The following is a 19,093-nucleotide window of genomic DNA, read 5'->3' on the forward strand; positions in this document are numbered from 1 at the left end:
GCAAATGCATTAATAAAATGTGTGGTTGGTGCTGCTAGTTCACCTAAAATATTGTATTTAATGAAGTGTGGTAGAAGAGAGGGGCCATTCTACATGGACTCCATCATCGTAATTCATCAATGTTGTACTGAACAATTAAAGGACACTTCTTTGCTTCTTCTATTAAGGGTCAAGTCTACTTGTCTGTTTCCCTAGAACAATTTTCTGATAAATCTTCATTAGGCTCCACTACTCCCCTCTACTAAGCAAGAGAAATATATTCATTCTAGAAAAATGTAGAGGCTTAAAAGATGACGCATGTGGCTGTTACCCATTGAACATCCACGTGTATCTGAAGAGAAGCAGTGGAAGAAGACTGGAGAGGGCAGGAGTAGGACAGGGAACTGCAAAGAGCTGGGGAGTGGAAACTTCATTTGGGATGTAAAAACAAATAAATAATTTAAAAAGGAAACAAAAAACTATCAAAAAAATGGTACATAAAGTGGTTCATAGTGACACTTCTGTGTATAGAATTAATATGAGTTCATACTATGATCTGTTGGTTAGCCATAACTAAGGGAGTGAGGGGGTAAGAAATATAATGGGGATGCGGTTATTATCACCTTCACCTCTGCCAAATGTTGAAATTAGCCATAAAAACCATTGATTGTGCCCTAAGTGCCATTTATAAACCGTCTAACTATAGGTTTCAGCAATTTTAAAAACATCTCCAGTTGCCCAGTTTGGTAGTTGACAATCACATTGTCTTTTTTTCTAATTGGGTAAATGGCAGACATTAAAAACATTTCCCCCTCTGGCTTTTAAAGGTGTTCTCATTCCAGCCATTTTTAGAAAACTTTAAAAGTATTTTATTTCTGACACACATAATATTTTTACAGTTATTTCATATGTGAAGAAAATATATATTTATGATATGTAGTTTTCCCACAGATGGCCTCAAAGGCATTTCCATACTGATTATACAAAAATGCATACTGTATCATAGAAGGAAGAGTCTGGCAATTATTTGATGTATTTATGCTTGAGAAACAAAACATGTAAGTAGATCTAATGTTAAAAGTCAGCAATTTTAGGATTACTAAATTTAGGTAGAAGCTTATGTACTAAACTTCAAAACTAGGATTATTGCTCTGGTCAAGTTTCTATCACTAAACTAAAACACCTGAAATAATTGACTTTGGTAAAGAGAAAGTTTATCATGGTTCCTGGGTTAGGGGGTTTCCATTTTGCAGCTGGTCAGCCCCTACCTCACAGCTGAGACTCAGCATAGCAGAAGGCAGGGACTGAACTATTATCACATGGGTCTTTGCAGGACAATTCACATTCAAATTGTATTAATTCTCATATTATAGAAAATAAGCATTCATTAAAAATTTTTAGCTGTAGAGTAATATCTTCATTTTAATAAGTTTCTGATGTTAGTGCCTCCTAAAATAATTGCCTCCTCTTGGACACTCAAAATCAACACCGATTTCTTTTCTGAATACGCTATTTGTAAAAAGAAAAAATGAATACCTTGTAAGTATTTAAATTTAAAATGGTTGATGTCTTACTGCTCATTAGTTTATTAATAAAAAGGTGAGACACAGACACCAACTTAACTAGAATCAGGTTCACACCAGTGAGCAGTTTATCTAGGATTTGAATTTGAGATGTCCGGTTGTATAATGATGCCCCATTCAACTTTCTTAGGCAAGCCTAAGCCACATGTGAGTACATGAGATATGAGAAGCCAGAAGCCAACAAGGAAACAGAAAGATTTCCTTAGGAACTCTATTGTCTGTGTATGATCTTCTGCCCACAGAAGAGTCATAAACTTTGGCTTTGAATTATCAGTGGATTTCTGTGTATTGTAAAAATTGTGTTGTCTTGTCTTGGTAGAAGGAAATTTATTGTTCTTTTTAAACTTTGCAGACCAAACACGTTCAAAATATACTGTATGAATTTTTTCAATGAAAACAAAACAAAACGGAACAGACCAACCAAACGTCTTCTGTCTTTACTTGAGCAAGGCTGCCATGACAGCTCTGTGATCCTTGCAAAGCTTTTGTAAGAGGATTCTCTAAATTTCATATCCTGAAAGAAATGTCCTGTGCGAATAATGTATTTCTCTTATTACAAAAATGTATGAGATCAAGGACTCATTTTCACTTTGAGATTTAATGCAAGCGTATAGATAGCATTAAGATATGAATAAACATGAGTGATGGATTGAGTTGTCTAACAGCCAGCCTCTAGCTAGAAAACCAACTGACTTGAACACAGGGTCTCAGCACAGGGAGATTTATGTTCTTCAGCTGAATTACATTCCTTTATAGACTGCTGCAGATGGGCTCCAGGAAAAGCAGCCATCTATCCGATTTAAATAGACTTCGTGCTAGTACTATAGACATACCATTAATTCATTGCTGAGAGTTGCTGTGGGCATAGATTTGGCTTTGTTCTCTGACAGTCTCCGCCAGTTGAAATAGAAATGCCATTTACCAGAGTGTCAAATAAGGAGGACCTATATAACACTATAATCAAGTTGAGGTGGCATTACATATTTTAGCCTCGATATTGAAAATGGTTAAGTCAGCAGGGATTTCCAATCTGCAGGACTCTCCTGACCAATGAAAGCCACTTGTAATTTATCAGGTGGCAACTGTCTTCTCTGTGTGAATAATAACTTGGTGTCTTTAATTTGTACTGTGTATCTTAGCTGCATTGCGGTGTATTCTTTTCAGACTCTCTTTAAATTTTTACAAGTACCATCATCTTAGCTTTAGAGAAAGGATATTGCAAAGAAATAGTTTAATTGAATCTCACAAAATTATACAAATAGGAAGTGAAAACCTGGCAGTTCTAATATTCTTTCCTTAGCACTCTGATGGGTGTTCTTGAGTTGGTTAGATTAAATGAAGTATGTTATGGAGCATTTTACATTAAAGTTGTGATTGAAATATGCATATGGCACTGTAGTGGGTAGCCATTCCAGCTTTAATCTGGAAGTTCCAACCCCCATTGAGGCTTCGGCAACTGTCATGCCTACAAGGCAGGGCTAAGGGAGGACCCTGGAGACCCGAGACCAGGATGGGCCAGCTCTCTCTCTGTTCCTAGACCCTGGATGGTGGAGGTTGACTGAATAGAGCTCCAGAGAACACTGCTGGACTGCGATACACCTTCCCCAGACCCCGAAACCTACCTATCCCTTCATTTGTAAGTTACCCACTAAATAAATCTTCCTTTTAACTACGTGGGGTGGCCTTAATAATTTCACCAATATGGCACCTAATAGGGAAAGCTAATGTAGGCATCATCTAAAATTAATTTCTTGAAGCATTTCTAGGGCATTAGTTATTCAAGTCAAATTAGAAAGACGTAGCTCTACTTTAATGTAACCCTTGGGTAAATAAATATATCTCAGTAGCTTGGGATAATTAAAGGCCAAGCCTTAATCTTATACATTAATAAAGTCTTGTGTTTAATCTCATTCTACAAAACATACATGGCATTACTTGCACACAGCTCTGCATTCATGTTCAGTTTTCCACATGTGGATTCTGAGAAGACTGGGAACATATTCAGTAATTTAGCCATATGAGTTAACACACTTGAAATGCTTCCAATTTTTAGACCAAAAAAATAGTGTTTCTGTTAGATATGGCATAGTGTTTACTGGAATGATCTCAAAGAGTAGAATGAAAGTGTGATATTTGTAAAAGAATGTCCTAAAATTAGACACATCATACAATTTCTGTTGTAAGTCATTTAGTGATTCAGTATCTACATTTCCAGTTCAATTGATAGCCCTGTGTTTCTCCATTTTCCCATTAGAGAGCCTATCCATCAGCATCTAATTCCACATGCAAACACCTCTCCACCTGTGATCTCAACCTCAGATGAATCTGTACTAATGAATAATGACCAACACAGTTGAGTGCAAAGCATTTTTTGGGATACACAGTAACTAGAATGATGAAATAATAATTATTTTTTTTTAGGTAATCAGTGAATTGGATAAAGAAAAGGTGGTTGTTCTGCCTAGTTAACTGGGAATCCCCGCATCACCAGATGCTTGGCTAGTAACAGATTTTCTAGTGCCTGAAAAGAACATACAGCTTGCTTTGAATTTCATCTTGATGATAAGGTTTTAAAACAGGCTTCTCTGAAAGCAGAAACAAGTTAGGTTGATCCTCCTCACAGAACTGTTATACACAAGCCATTGCCTAACAAAATATGAAATTTGGTGCTCTTTTTTGTCATTAAAAAAATGTAATAAAATACAAACTTTTAAATGAGAAAAATCCCGGAAAATAAACAGACCTGGAAAAATTTGGAAGAAACTGAAAAATATTTTGTATTAGGAAAAATGTCCCACAAGTATTTTCCATTCCCTTAATTATAACTGAAATTATTTTGGATTTTTTAACTGCAGCTTATGACTAAGGCAAGACACAAACAAATTTTCATGAGTTTTTTTTTCAACTTTCAATGTAACAAGTATTTGACAAATATAATGCCTTGAACTTTCCCAGATATATGTGAAAATTTTAAACATTATTTTCCCATGGTCCCTAAAGAAGCTCACAGTAGCTTTGTAAATCATAGGTATGCATACAATACAAGTCAGAAATGGTACAAGTTGCATTTGCTGCAGAAACAGATACTGAAATGAAAATTGCTCCAGAGGATGGAGAAACAGTATAGAATAAGTCTATTCCTAAATTAAATTGTCTTTACTGTTTTCTATTTTGTACGCCCACTTCCTTTACTACCCTTATTAAGCGCATATCCAAGGAAAGTAATAAATTAAGGTCCTTTTTAGGCTCTAGAACAGTAATGAATTGATTTATCAACACAAGAAAATACACATACACACAGCTTTCTACAGTCACATCTATGTGGTTGAGTGGGCATGCCTGCAGAATTTGCAATCCATAAAAGCCAACTTGCCTATTTACAGCACATAAACATGAGTTTCCTGAATATGTAGGTAAGAGAGATGATTTTTTAATACAGTGAATTCAGTCTGGAAATTCCTAATTTACTGGAATTTCTTAAGATATAAACACTCTCATTTAAGTTTATAGATTTTACATATCATATTTTGTTAAATTAAGTATACATACATATTAATGCACATATAGCCTTATCTGTGCTTAAATATATACATGTATTGTTTTATTGTGGTACACTAATTCTCTACTTTTGAGGTCAAAACTTTATCTCTTAACTTCAGCTAAAGTCACAGAAATAAAAGCATTTTGAAATAATAGCAAATATATGATTGGCAAAACATCATGCCACAGCCTTCTTTCATGACTAGTGGTTTTTCAGCACAAAAACTGTAGCTATTGTCATCATCATTGAGACCATCTTCACTTGAAAAGAACTTCAGAAATGAAAAAGAAAACTCTCTTTTCTTGTTGTTCTCTGATATAGGCAACTCTTTAGAAGTGAATTAAGTAAACATGAGCCCTGTGCATTTGATAAATATGTATGTCTCATTTCCCCTCTCCCATTGCTTTTCATCCAGTTGGAGCTGGAATCCAAGCAATAAATAATATTTATTTTAATAGTATGCTTAATGGAAGTATTACCAATATTTTCTAAGCTTAAAACCATCCCCAAATGCATTTTCCTGTTAGGCTCAGCATTTTCATAGTAATTTACAACTTAAAAAGGATAAACCCTATTACTCTATGTCAAACCAACAACTGGGTAAGTGCAGAATGTTGCCCTATGAAGTATGGCCAAATTTATTGCTGAAGTCATTAGTACACATCGATTCTGTTTAAGGCAATCCAAAGGGAATAGTGAGCCTATTATGGTGGTGCTTGGCCTCTCTGTCAGACAGACTACAGGCTTGCCAGAGCCAAGTTTTAAGCAACAGCCAATTAGTTCAGCAACCAGTGTTCCCCATTTTATTTTGGTCATTATTAATACAACTGGTCAGTGACATGAATTTGAAGATTGTGAATTTGTAGATTGTGCTACGTACTCAGATATGAACAAAATTACTGTTTTTCCCCAAAGAGAAAAATCATTTTCTAACTTTTGGAAGTCTGGGTTATCTATGTTTATTTCTGTTTTGTCTTCTGTAAAAGAGGACATTCAGATTTATGATCTGAAATTTTAAACAATAAGTCATTTCTTCTAACCTGTTTTAATACTATGCTCTAGACTTCAATGCAGTACATTCACATTCACTTTATAGGTGCCCACTAATCCTGATGAAGATATTTGAAAGTTAATTTTCAGAATCTAAATTTTCTTCATTTTTTTTTTTTTGGTTTTTCGAGACAGGGTTTCTTTGTGTAGCTTTGTGCCTTTCCTGGAACTCACTTTGTAGACCAGGCTGGCCTCGAACTCACAGAGATCCGCCTGGCTCTGCCTCCCTGAGTGCTGAGATTAAAGGAGTGCGCCACCACCGCCCGGCAATTTTCTTCATTTTGAGAAACTTAATTTCAGTCTTTTGAAGAAAAGACAATTTCCTGTTACCCCACCCCCATGAAAGGCTTGCTTGGAATCTCCTTTTAGTCTACCTCAAGGGGGAATATGGCTTTCTGACTTTGAGAGTTCAGAACACTAGTCTCTAGACTAGTGATCAACATCACAGAGCAGTGTCCTTAGCTGTGCAGAATTGTATAGAGACAGCTAAAGATCTTGGCATTTGCATTTGGATTTAAGGGAAATGCAGTCACTCACATCTTTTTGGCCTGGTATATGTGCATCAAATCCGACTTAATAAAGCTCTAAAATGGAGTTACTAAATACACTCTTGTCCCCTAGCTTACATTGCTCCTTGTTTACAGAGAATAAATTAGAGCCAGTAGTAAATGAATGAAAAAGTTAAGATAAAACTTAGTCATACAATGAAGAATTCATTGTCAGATAATCCAAAATAGCTCATATAAATAAAATCAACCCTACGCTTTCTAAACCACTATCCAGAATTGAACTAACAACATTAAGATAAGGAATCTTACCTAAATGGGTTCATCAACTTAGTTTTGCCTGTGGCTGCTTTTGCATGACAAATGCGTAGTTGATGTAAAGATCACTTGCTCCACAAGAAATCACTGAGTCGGCTTCTGATTAATTCCACAATTTTATTAATTACCTTTAGTAACTTTGCTTTTTATTTTCTATTACCCAGAGGAACTGAGATGGGACTGTGACAGTGGAAAGGGCTGCCTGCTCTAAATTCGCTAGTAATTGTCTAGTGGTCCCACAGCGCCAAATGTATTTGCCATCTAGACCTTAGAGAAAAAAGTTTGCTGTCTCCTGCCCTATCTTATGCTTTATATAATGCTATTAAAGTTCCTATGCCTGGACTAGTAATTTAACAGGTGACCACACATGCGTTAATATGCAATATTATTTTGAGTTAACGTTTTAACTTTGGAGGAATAAAATGTCAGCCCTGGAAATTGACATATATCTTGTCTTTCTCTATACAGTCTCTATTTTTTTTTCATTGTTCCCCTTTCTTCTCTCCTCTATATTCTTTCCTTCCTTCTTATTCCTCTTAACTTATCAAGCTTCCTTTTTTTCTCTTCCTTGGTAGAAAAGAAAAGATATAGGAGTGACTATCTTCCTTGAGACTGAGCAAATGGAAGAGCATCACACAGGCCAAGGCCACCTTTCCAAACATGTCAGCAGATTTTCCCTAGTTAGCCTCTGAGAGTTAGTCCAGATTATTCACACAAATCCTCTCATCCACTTCCAAACGTATGCTCTTAACTGTCCTCTACCGTACTTACCGGCCTTACTTACTGAAACATTTGCACCATGAGTCTAAAGAAAGCTGCTTTAAGTGAGAATCCTTCACATTGCTATTTTCATGGACTCATGCGTGTTTAATCTGCAAATCGTAAATGTTGCATAGGCGATCACACTAACTCAAAGCTTTAGTCACATTCAATTTAGCAATTCGCATTAGGAAGCCACAGGAATTTTTTTCATAGAGGAAGCAATAAAGATTAAATAGAACTAGAAGCGTATAGAAGTATAAGAGGTAAGATACTATGATTAAGACTAAGAACAATATTAATAAGATTAAGCTATGCTATAGATATTATTGTTTTAACTATTTGTAAAAAGGAACATTTTACTTTTTTCTAAAATATACCCAAATATACCTTTTTTTAGCTTCTAAGATAAATTAAGTCATAACAAAATAGTTATTTTTTTCTCTGCTGCATCATTGGATATTTATTTCTAAAGCAATTATATTAAGTTTTTGAGTCCTTTAATTTTGAATAAACCTATTAGGTCAACTTTCACTAAAGCAGCATATATGCATATCAAAAAGAATTAAAATTTAAACCAAGAGTAACAAAAAGACAAATCCAAATGCAATAACAGTAAAGCCCCCTTACACAGCTGATCTGAGACTAGACCACAAACAAACATTTCAAACAAAAAAAAAAGCAGCACTGTTAAACCCTGAAACTGTAAATTCACAGTCAAATTTTATTTAAACATACTCTTCTAATACTCAACGTGACTTTTATAATACCAGCTGATACATTTTCAGTGTTTAAACATGTCCCAAAAGGATGCAATGTTAGGTCTCAGGGCCTCTATGTGTCTAGAAATGAGCTCAAGTTGGATTATAGGATTTCTGATGGTTAGATAAAATTCATTATACCAGAACCTGTGAAAAAGGTTTTCCATCCTCAAAAGTTGTCCCTCCCTCAGCTACCCCTCCATCTTATAATCCAAATGATTGTCCATCCCATGCTCCCTAATGTTAACTTGCTACTTTCAATTATCTGTTCTCTCTCACTCTCTTATAGATAGGCCTGACCATGTCCAGCCTACTTCTGTTTTCCTCTGCTCTGGCTTCCTCCAGATGCCTCTGGATATTTTCTGTCTTACCCATAATAAAAAACCTTCCCATTGGCGGGCAGCAGTGGCACACACCTTTAATCCCAGTACTTAAGAGGCAGAGCCAGGTAGATCTCTGTGAGTTCGATGCCAGCCTGGTCTACAGAGCAAGATCCAAGGCAGGAACCAAAACTACACGGAAAAACCTTGTCTTAAAAACCAAGCAAACAAACAAAAAACAAAAAACAACCCCCACCCCCTTTCATGAACTGGTCATGTTGGAAATTTCTTTCCTATGCCCCCTCACATAAGTTGATTTAAGTGTGCTGTAATTGATTCAATGTCTTCAAAATGAAAAAAAAAAAAAAAGGGTTTTAAGTTCTTACGTTTTTAAGGTCATGTGGAAAGTATGCAAATGCCATCTTTAACAGCTTTTTGAAACCTGAAGCATGAATATTGTAAGGTAAAATTTCCTCCATAGCATCCCCAAACTCTGTCTTCATGACCATGTTAATCATTTAAAGCATGGAACTCTTGTACTATTTGCATTGCTTTGAATTTGGTTATGGACTTCCAGAGTACTCGGAGTGGGAAAGGAAGAAGGAACCAAAGTATCATTTAATTGCTTATGAATACCTTTCATTATTATGTAAAGTGTTGGAACTCAAAGTCAACTTATTCCTCCCATGAACTTGGACATCGTCATGATTTAGACATATATATTATCAAAGAAAAACAAAGGCACCTATTTTCAAATGAAAAAATTATACACTGTATTATTCATTCACACTTCTGTACAATGTACTATGAACAAAGGAGAAGAAATTATATGGGTATGTATTTTTATCTATATCTATATATACACTTATGTATATATATATATATATATTTATACATATGGACATATAAACACATATAGATAGATTTTTGAGATCATGAGTGTATTTTAACCTTTAGTATCACTATATATTTGACTTATATCATAAATAAACAAAACTGTCATAGTTTCTCTTGGGCAGCTTAGCACCAAAATAGCTTTCTTCTAAATCACAGATTTGTTTCTGCTCAATTCTACAAGAAATTTGAGAATAATTACCCTTAATTATTCTCTCGTTCCTTTCTCATGGATAACTTGGATGTAACAAGAACAGTGCAAAGGGCAACAGGTATAAATTCTGCAGAGATTAACAAATATGGTTGCAAAACCACCAGTATTAATTTAATGCTTATAAGAGCACAGGGTGAAAGAGGACAAGTTGTTTATTGATTGATAAACAGTGTATAAAATTATCTGCCCAGTTAACTGAGGAAAACAAGCATATAAACAATGAAAATCCACTATAAAATTAAGCCCCTAAGCTTCCAGAATTGCCTGAGAAAAGCATGAAAAATGTGCTAAGAATCTATCTTAAATATCTCAAAACCAATTTCCATGACTGCATTGCCTGACATTGTACCTTAATCCACCCAGTATCAAAACGCAATGAGGACACTGAATATAATCCTTACTAATATTTTCATAGTAGTTGTCATATAAGTAAATACTTATGAAGCCTACCTAATGATCACAAATTATGAGCTTATACACATAGAGACCTAGTAGAGTAACCCAAGAGACAATTATGACTGATATATTAAATCCCTTTTTATTTGAAAACTTATTTCTCATTTTCCTGTGTGCTCTGTTTTAACATGTGCACAAATTTTAATATATTACAATTACTGAATTACTGAATAAGTTAAAGATTTGAAAGCCTTATCAAATACTCCTGACATTTCAAATATAACCATCTACACTATTACCTATCTGTAAGAGTGCAAATACAACAGTTGAAACATATATCTACATGATGTCATATCACTTGGTGGAATTGTTCTCCTTATTCACTGGCTTCTTGTGCTTCATTCAGTATTGAGTTTCATATGTCTGAGGAAATGTCTGATGTTCGACTATAAAGAGCTGTTGTGACCTGTTTTATTTGTTTGTCCCTAAAATCACAAAGCAAATGTTCACAGAGGGTCTACTACATGCCAACTACTACTTTGGATTCAAGTCTATAAGTCAGCATAGAGATGTATCATAATAGTGCACAAAGCCTGAGTAGAACTGAGGATTTGTGAAAATAATATGATAACAACATAATGAAGGATAGGATGTTCATCCAACCTCTGCAGAAGTCAGACCCTGCACATCCTCTCCAAAGCCTGCTCAATAAATTTGCCTGATCCTCTGCTCCATGCACACTCCCCAAACCCTGTGATCTAGTCCAGGGTCCACATCTGGTACCCTGGCCAAGTCTAGCCACTCCTACCTGCACTGCTACTTCAGGCTTCCACCAGGACCCATCTTGTCTGCCTCCAACCCACAGGCTCCTCCTATACCCCATCTAAACCTTTCCTTCAAGTCAGACCTTTTATATTCCTCTCCAGGGCGTAGCTTGGTGAGTCTATATTGCCCTCACCTACTCCAATTCCCAGATCAACCACCAAACGCCAATCTTGGACCGGGACACACATCCTGAAGACAATACCATTCCCCTATACCCACTTGAGTTAAGTCCACCTAACCCATATTGAACATCTAGGCCCAATCCAACTCACATATCCTCTCTTCTGAACCAATGTGCTATGTCTTTATCAGACACAGGATTAACAAAAAAGTCCACATGTCCAGATCTCATTGAAAAAAAAATTAGAATCAATATGAAAGATAATGACAGTCTATGCACCCTAAAATCCATAAGTCCTATAGAAATATTTTCCAATGAAAATCACCTTGATGAACTCCAAGACACATAACTTAAAAGAACATTCATAAACTTAATCAAATTATTTGAACAGTTTAAAGAAGATACCATGAAATGGTTCAATGAATGCAAAAAGTAAGAATTTAAAGAGATAAGCACTTGAGTGACATTAACAAAACCACAAATATGAGCCTGGAAGAAATGACTAACACAATTCAGTACTTTAAAATGGAAACCAAAAAAGACATAGACATATTAAGGAGTGAGTGGTAAAGATGGAATGGAAAAGCCCAATCACTCATATAGGAAATACAAAGGAAAGTCTTGCAAGTAGAATGAAGCAGAACACAGAATATCAGGATGTGAAAATGAAGTAGAGTAGACACAATCCCATTAACAATAGGCTGAAAGAACATTAAATATCTAGGAATAAACATAACAAAGTAGGTAAATACCTATACAATGAAAACTTTAAACTTCTGAAGAAAACGATAAAGACACTAGAAAATGGAAAGACACCCCATGTTCATGGATTGGTAGAATTAATATAGTGAGAATGACCAGTCTGCCAAAAGCCACTTACAGATTCAATGCAATTCGAATCAAAATATCCATCTGGTTCTTTAAAGAAATGTAAAAACCTACCCAAAAATTTATATGGAACCACAAAAGTCCTCAACCAAAACAAAACTGAGTATAAAGAACAATGCTGCCGGGCGGTGGTGGCGCATGCCTTTTCCCCCAGCACTCGGGAGGCAGAGGCAGGTGGATCTCTGCGAGTTCAAGGCCAGCCTGGGCTACAGAGGGAGTTCCAGGAAAGCCACAAAGCTACACAGAGAAACCCTGTCTTGAATGTCTCGAAAAACAAAAACAAAAACAAACAAATAAACAAAAAGTATAATGCCGAAGGTATTGCCATTTCAGCTCTCAGGATATATTACGGAACTATACTAATAAAAACAATTTGGTACTTGCACCAAAATACATGTACACTAATAGAAAAAAATCAAAGATCCAAACATGAATACACATATCTGCAGCCATTTAATATTTGACATGATTCCAAAAATATATACTTGAGCAAAGAAAGCATCTTATACAAATGATGTTGCTTAGAAAACTAGATGTACATGTACAGAAAACACAAAATAGACCTGGATCTACCACTGAAACTGCTAGAACAAAACATAGGTAATACTTTATATTATATGTGAAGGAAAGGATTTTCTGAATAGGACCCCTTTGCCCAGGAAAGGAAGGCAACAATGCTGCTCCCCCACAGAGCCATAGACTGTCTAACAAAATCCTCAACACCAGCCATTATTTAGTTATTGGTAAGGGTTGTCCAATATCCTCCCCAAATTTTATAGGCTATTAATTTTATTGGCTATTACTCTTGCCTTTGGTTGCTCCCTAGAGGTAGATAGTAAGGTAGATGAATTTCTAAATGGTCTTATTAAATAAAAAAACATGGAGCCAAATATAGGGGTAAAAGCCTTAGAGAGATCAGGGAAATAGGGAAAATCACCAGCCAGCCTTACCTCACCAACTCTGCAGCTTCCAAATGCGAGTTACTTCCTATCTACTCACGTCTATATGCCTTGCTGTTCTGCCTTCCAATTTGCTCTCTGTTCAGCTACATCGCTTCCTCTTCCTACACAGCTCTGTCACTTTCTGTCTGTCTGTACAGACCTCCAGACCTCCATGGTTAACTAGTGTTGGAATTAAGGTGTGTGCCACCACACCTGGCTCTGTCTCCAGTGTGGCCTTGAACACACAGAGATCCTGCCTGCTAAGTGATAGGATTAAGGGTGAGTGCTACAACTGCCTGACATCTTTGTTTACTTATAAAGGCTGGCCTTTTCCCTCTGATCTCCAGGCAAGCTTTATTTATTAAAGCACAAACAAAATATCACCACATAATAAGGGTCTGTTTTTGAAGATTCCATACCTTTCTATCCATGACTCAGAGCACCAGAGCTGAATCTGATCTGATAGTCTCCTCCATAAGGACTAGTATTCACAATACCAGAAGTGTGATGCAAACTTCCAAGAGACAAAAACAAACAATAATCCTACACAGCTATAATGTGAACCATAATAACCATTAGACATGATAATCCTAATCATACAACAGTGGTACCCATACCTTACTAACCACTCATTTTGTAATTGATGTTGAGAGACAATCGACAAGAAGGAAAAGATGACTGGTACTCGAAACCTAGCCAACTAGTCATGAATTTAGCAGAGAACCTACAGATACCATTTTGCTAAATCAAAAGAATCTCTTACTACACTTTAAATTTTTATATCTTTTTGCAACAGATATAGACCATTGCAGAAAACCACAATGATCACAGTGTGGAGTTTAGTAGCCCTGTCTTAAACAGTATATGCTGTGGGAGGGTCTGCATGTCAAATGTGTTGCTCTGATTGGTCAATAAATAAATCACTGATTGGCCAGTGGCCAGGCAGGAAATATAGGCGGGACTAACAGAGAGGAGAATTGAGAGAACAAGAAGCTGGGTGAGGGAGACACTGCCAACCACCGCCATGACAAGCCGCATGTGAAGATCCCGGTAAGCCACGAGCCATGTGGCAAGGTATAGATTTATGGAAATGGATTAATTTAAGCTGTAAGAACAGTTAGCAAGAAGCCTGCCACGGCCATACAGTTTGTAACCAATATAAGTCTCTGTGTTTATTTGGTTGGGTCTGAGTGGCTGTGGGACTGGCGGGTGTCAGAGATTTGTCCTGACTGTGGGCCAGTCAGGAAAATTCAAGCTACAAGTATATCTACAACAAACTCCTGCACTTAATGCTCAGAAATCATTACTCGAGAGAGGGGATAAAGGTTGTAAAAGTCAGAGAAACAGGACATTTTCTGTGAGGTTGTGTCTCCTTGAATGTCAGAAGTTATACCCACAAAGTCACCCACATCCCTCCCTAAACATGACTGGAACAAGGACAACAGCAACAGACATGCTAACATGAGAAGAGGAGAATTCACAAGCTTAAAAAAAGAAATATAGGCAACCAAAGAGTGCTGAGCGTGGAAAAAAATAGTCTTTCCCATGGAAGAGAACACCATTGGTTATCCCATACCAAAGGGTCAGCTCTGAAAACACACGTTCAATTAACATGATACAGACTGATTAGATTATATTTTTATGTTTAAGATGTCTAACTACAATTAGGGAAGAGGAAGCCAGGAATGTAAAAGACAGCAGAAGAGGTACTAGGGAAGGGGTTAGAATTAAGAAAGGGAAGAAGGGAATGATAAAACTTTATTATAATCTCTAAAACTAGTAGCATGTATTTTTTTCAGGGTCGGTTTCCCAGATTTACATCTAGTTAAAGAAAGTCTTCAGACAGGCTAGTTTGTAAACTCAGAGTCTCTTCACAACTTATTTCCTTAAATATCCTCATTGACTTTATTTTGCACAGAGTAAATGCCCATTCAATATGCATTCCTAATGATATTCAAATGATTTACTAAAAAAAAAAAATGTTGATGACTTTCAGGGTGGGGAATAGGCAACACCAAAAGACTTACCCATGCCCATCTGCCTAGACTCACCTAACACCATCCTAGGCACAGGAGGCACAGACTCTCCCTACTGTGCTCAGTATTTCCAGCCCTCCCTCACTTGTAAGACATACATTGCTCTCATTTTCAGTTCCTCTCCAGTCTCTAAGCTGCTTATTGACATGTATTTAATCCTAATCTGAAGTTATGTGTGTCTTGCAGTTGAAAGATAAGACTTCTGGCAGATATTTAAGTAAATTCAATGTATGCTCTGTCTCTTGACACTCCAAACAACTCTAAATTGATGTCTTATTTGGCAGGGATGTAATTACAGGGGAAAGTCCATTTTCAGAGACATTGCTCCTGAATGCAATACACATCCAACCACTTAAGTAATGACTTTTCTTGGGGAAAGTTAAGGTCCGAGGAGCTGTCCTTGAACCACATTGACAATTTTGCTCAGCAACGACCTGAAGACAAGGATGTGCACTCTGAAGGGGAATCGCCACAGTTTTTAATCTGACTGGGTTTTTTTTTTTTTTTTTTTTGATCAGGCAAAATATAAATCATTTAATCAGCTCCCGACTGAGCATCAGATACAACTAGTATAAATTTTCCTTCATAAAAGTTTCATCAAAGCAAGAAATAGCTGCACTGCCTTACCCTTTGCTAGAGAAATTACAGCCTACAAAGATTGGCTGATAGTCATATATGATTGATAGGCTTGGGGTGGATGGCCTTCATGCAGAGGAGTTCAGTTCTAAATGGTCTTTGCTGCTACTTTTATCTTCCCCTAAAAATAATGCTTTGCTTCATTTACTTCAAAGGAAAAGGTGGTCAACAATCGTGGGCTGCTATTTCTGACAATACACTTTATTCCATCCATTTACAACTAGAAAAAAAATGTCAGACAAAGGCTTCTGGTAATTGTCTCAAGTCAACACAAGCATCTGAATAGGTAGAAGACTATAAAGCTCTGTCTAGCTTCACTGTTTTATACAAAATGAATAAAATTTAAGTTTGTTTGCTTTTACTGGCTCTTCTATGTCTGACAGAACATGTGTAATTTTAAAGTCAAAGACTCTCCTCAAACCAATAAATAATGTATAATCAGAAAATCATCCTGAGTGAGGTAACCCAGACAAGAAAAAAACAACATGGTATGTACTCACTCATATGTGGATATTAGATGTATCAGATCATTAACTCATCTCTTTTACATATAGAAAAATATAACTTTAAAATAGAAAACTGCCTAAAGTACATTACAGCATTTACCAAGAAGTATAGAGTGAGAATTCCTCAGTAACTAAAGATTGATAATCATAAACCATCAAAAAACAGGAGTATCATATGTATCATATCATGCCACATACTGGTCATATCAAGAGATAATCAGAAAACAGGACTAATACATAAACATATATGTGGTATTGTGTTTCCCAAAATATTGTGTACCTTAATAAACTTATCTGGGGTCAGAGAACAGAAAAGCCACTAATTAGGCAGTGATAGCACACGCCTTTAATCCTAGCATTCCAGAGGCAGAAATCCATGAGTTCAAGGATACAGACAGGCATGGTGACTCATCACGCCTTTAATCCCAGAAAACAAGCCTTTAATCCCAGGGAGTGGTGGTAGAAAGCAGAAAGGTATATAAGGTGTGAGGACCAGAAACTAGAGGCATTTGGCTGGTTAAGCATTTGGCCTGGTTAAGCATTTTGGCTGGTTAAGCATTCAGGCTTCTAGCAGCAGTTCAGCTGAGAGCCATTGGGATGAGGACACAGAAGCTTCCAGTCGGAGGAAACAAGACCAGCTGAGAAGTTGGCCAGGTGAGGTTAGCTGTGGCTTGTTCTGTCTCTCTGACCATCCAGAATTTCACCCCCAATAACTGGCCCTGGGTTTGATCTTATTAATAAGAACTATTAAGATTCATGCTACACATATAAGCTATCCTGATAGAATCTACTTTTCTTATGTGTAAATTTTAGTTGAAAATGATTTATACAATATATTCTTATCAGTTCCCCTCCGTCAAACACTCCCAGATTCTCCCCACCTCCCCAACTGAATACACTTAGCCAGAAAAGCAAAGAAGGCTGAGGACAAGACCTGCTTTTGGAGGCCTCGGTGGCCTACTCCCTTATACTGAGTCCTACTAACAACCCATTCAGCAGAAACTTCTGAGTACAACCATTTCTTAAATCTCTAGATATTTCTTAAACACATGAATGAAATGAAGTGTGTGCATGTGCTTTTAGTCCACACTGACACATTATCCATCAATAAGCTAGAGCAAATTTGCTCTTAAATTTTTCCATTTCCTGAAAGCTGTCATTCTAATTAAATGTCATCATCATCTCACAGCTGAGCTACTTACGTGCATACAGATTAAATCACAGCATCCAAACAAGGTGTCTGAGTGATCCCTCTCCTCACTTATACATCTTGAATGCATCACACCACTCCTAAAAACAAGACAAGACACTCTATCACGTGGTCCAGCCTTTTGTATCTTGTCATCCCTTATATTTTCACTTGATGCACTTGTACTGATTCTAACCTCCTGTTATCACTGCATTCATCCACCTGCATGCCCATCACCTTCCTCTATGCTTCCTTCTTCCAAAGGAACTTCCCATATGCCATCTGTCCATCTATTATATTCTTTCCACTCACCTACCATGAATACCGATGCATACTCCACAATTCACTTCAAATAAAATTTCCCAGGGGAAGCTTTCCCATCCTATACCTAACATCAAATCAAAACATCAAAAGAAGAAAGAAAAAGTATCATTTTCCTCCATCACTTGCCATAGTTGAATTTTACACTACCACTGATTTTTTAATTAACATTATTTCCCCTAAAAAGATAAAATTAGTTTTATTTCAATTCTAAGCTTTGGGCAAACAGCTGGTCATTTAGTATTTTTTGAACATGTGAATTACTAAGAGGCAGTTTGTTCAAATATGGAAAAATATTAAGTGACTCCAAAAACAGAAAATGAAGTAAACTAAAACTGGTACCTTAAATAGAAAAGGAAAAGAGAAATAAGTCTAAGAAGGTAACATAAAATTCCAATCGAATGATCTCTTACACGCTTAATTACTGAAGGTTCAAAAGGGCCTACATTTATATGGATTTACCCTGTTAGCCATAAAAACTGTGTATGAACAGATATATTTATTTAGAAATCTATATAAAATAATATAAATAAATCCAATATGTTAATATTTATGAATATTTACTCTGCTAGCCATTAAAACTGCATATGAAAAGAAATACTTATTTAGAAATCTCCATAAAAATAATACAAATAAATAAATACAATATGTGATGTTATGAATAATATACTTTAATGAAACCAAACTGTATTTTTTTTTCAAAACAACCAAAAATTAGGAAGAAAAGTGATTTTGTTTTATGTTCATGGAGTTTCTTTGATATTTGGCTTAATAGAAGACAGCTGGATTCTCAGATTTCCTCTGCATTCAGTCTGTTGCAATATCACACATCGTGTAGTCTTTAAAAAACTCATAAGAAAATGGAAGTGTAAAGGAAAAGGAAATTCAGAGTAGATTATGAAAATGACATTGAGCTTTCTGACACTATAAAAATATTTCAGATACTGCCATCGATCCAAAAATTCCAACTTAACTGCTCATATGATTCAGGCTTTAAACAAGAAAAATTTAGATAATAGAAATATATCATCATAATGCTTATACTGTAACAACAAGCATAAGTGAGAACACAGTGTGTTAATGAATGATTATAGAAATATTTCAAATAAAATACCCTAAAATTCCAAACAAAAATTCCATGCCATAGATTTTTTTCACAATTAAGCTGTACACATTTTTAAAGTTGGACGCATTTTCTGATGTTCAGAGCCTTCATGAAATGCTGAAATAAAAGAATGAGTTGATATATGTAGAAACAAATAAATACAATCTGACTACACCTTACCTATGACTTAAATTCTGTTCTGAA

Source organism: Peromyscus eremicus, chromosome 10, assembly GCF_949786415.1.
Source record: "Peromyscus eremicus chromosome 10, PerEre_H2_v1, whole genome shotgun sequence".
Classification (NCBI taxonomy): Eukaryota; Metazoa; Chordata; class Mammalia; order Rodentia; family Cricetidae; genus Peromyscus; species Peromyscus eremicus.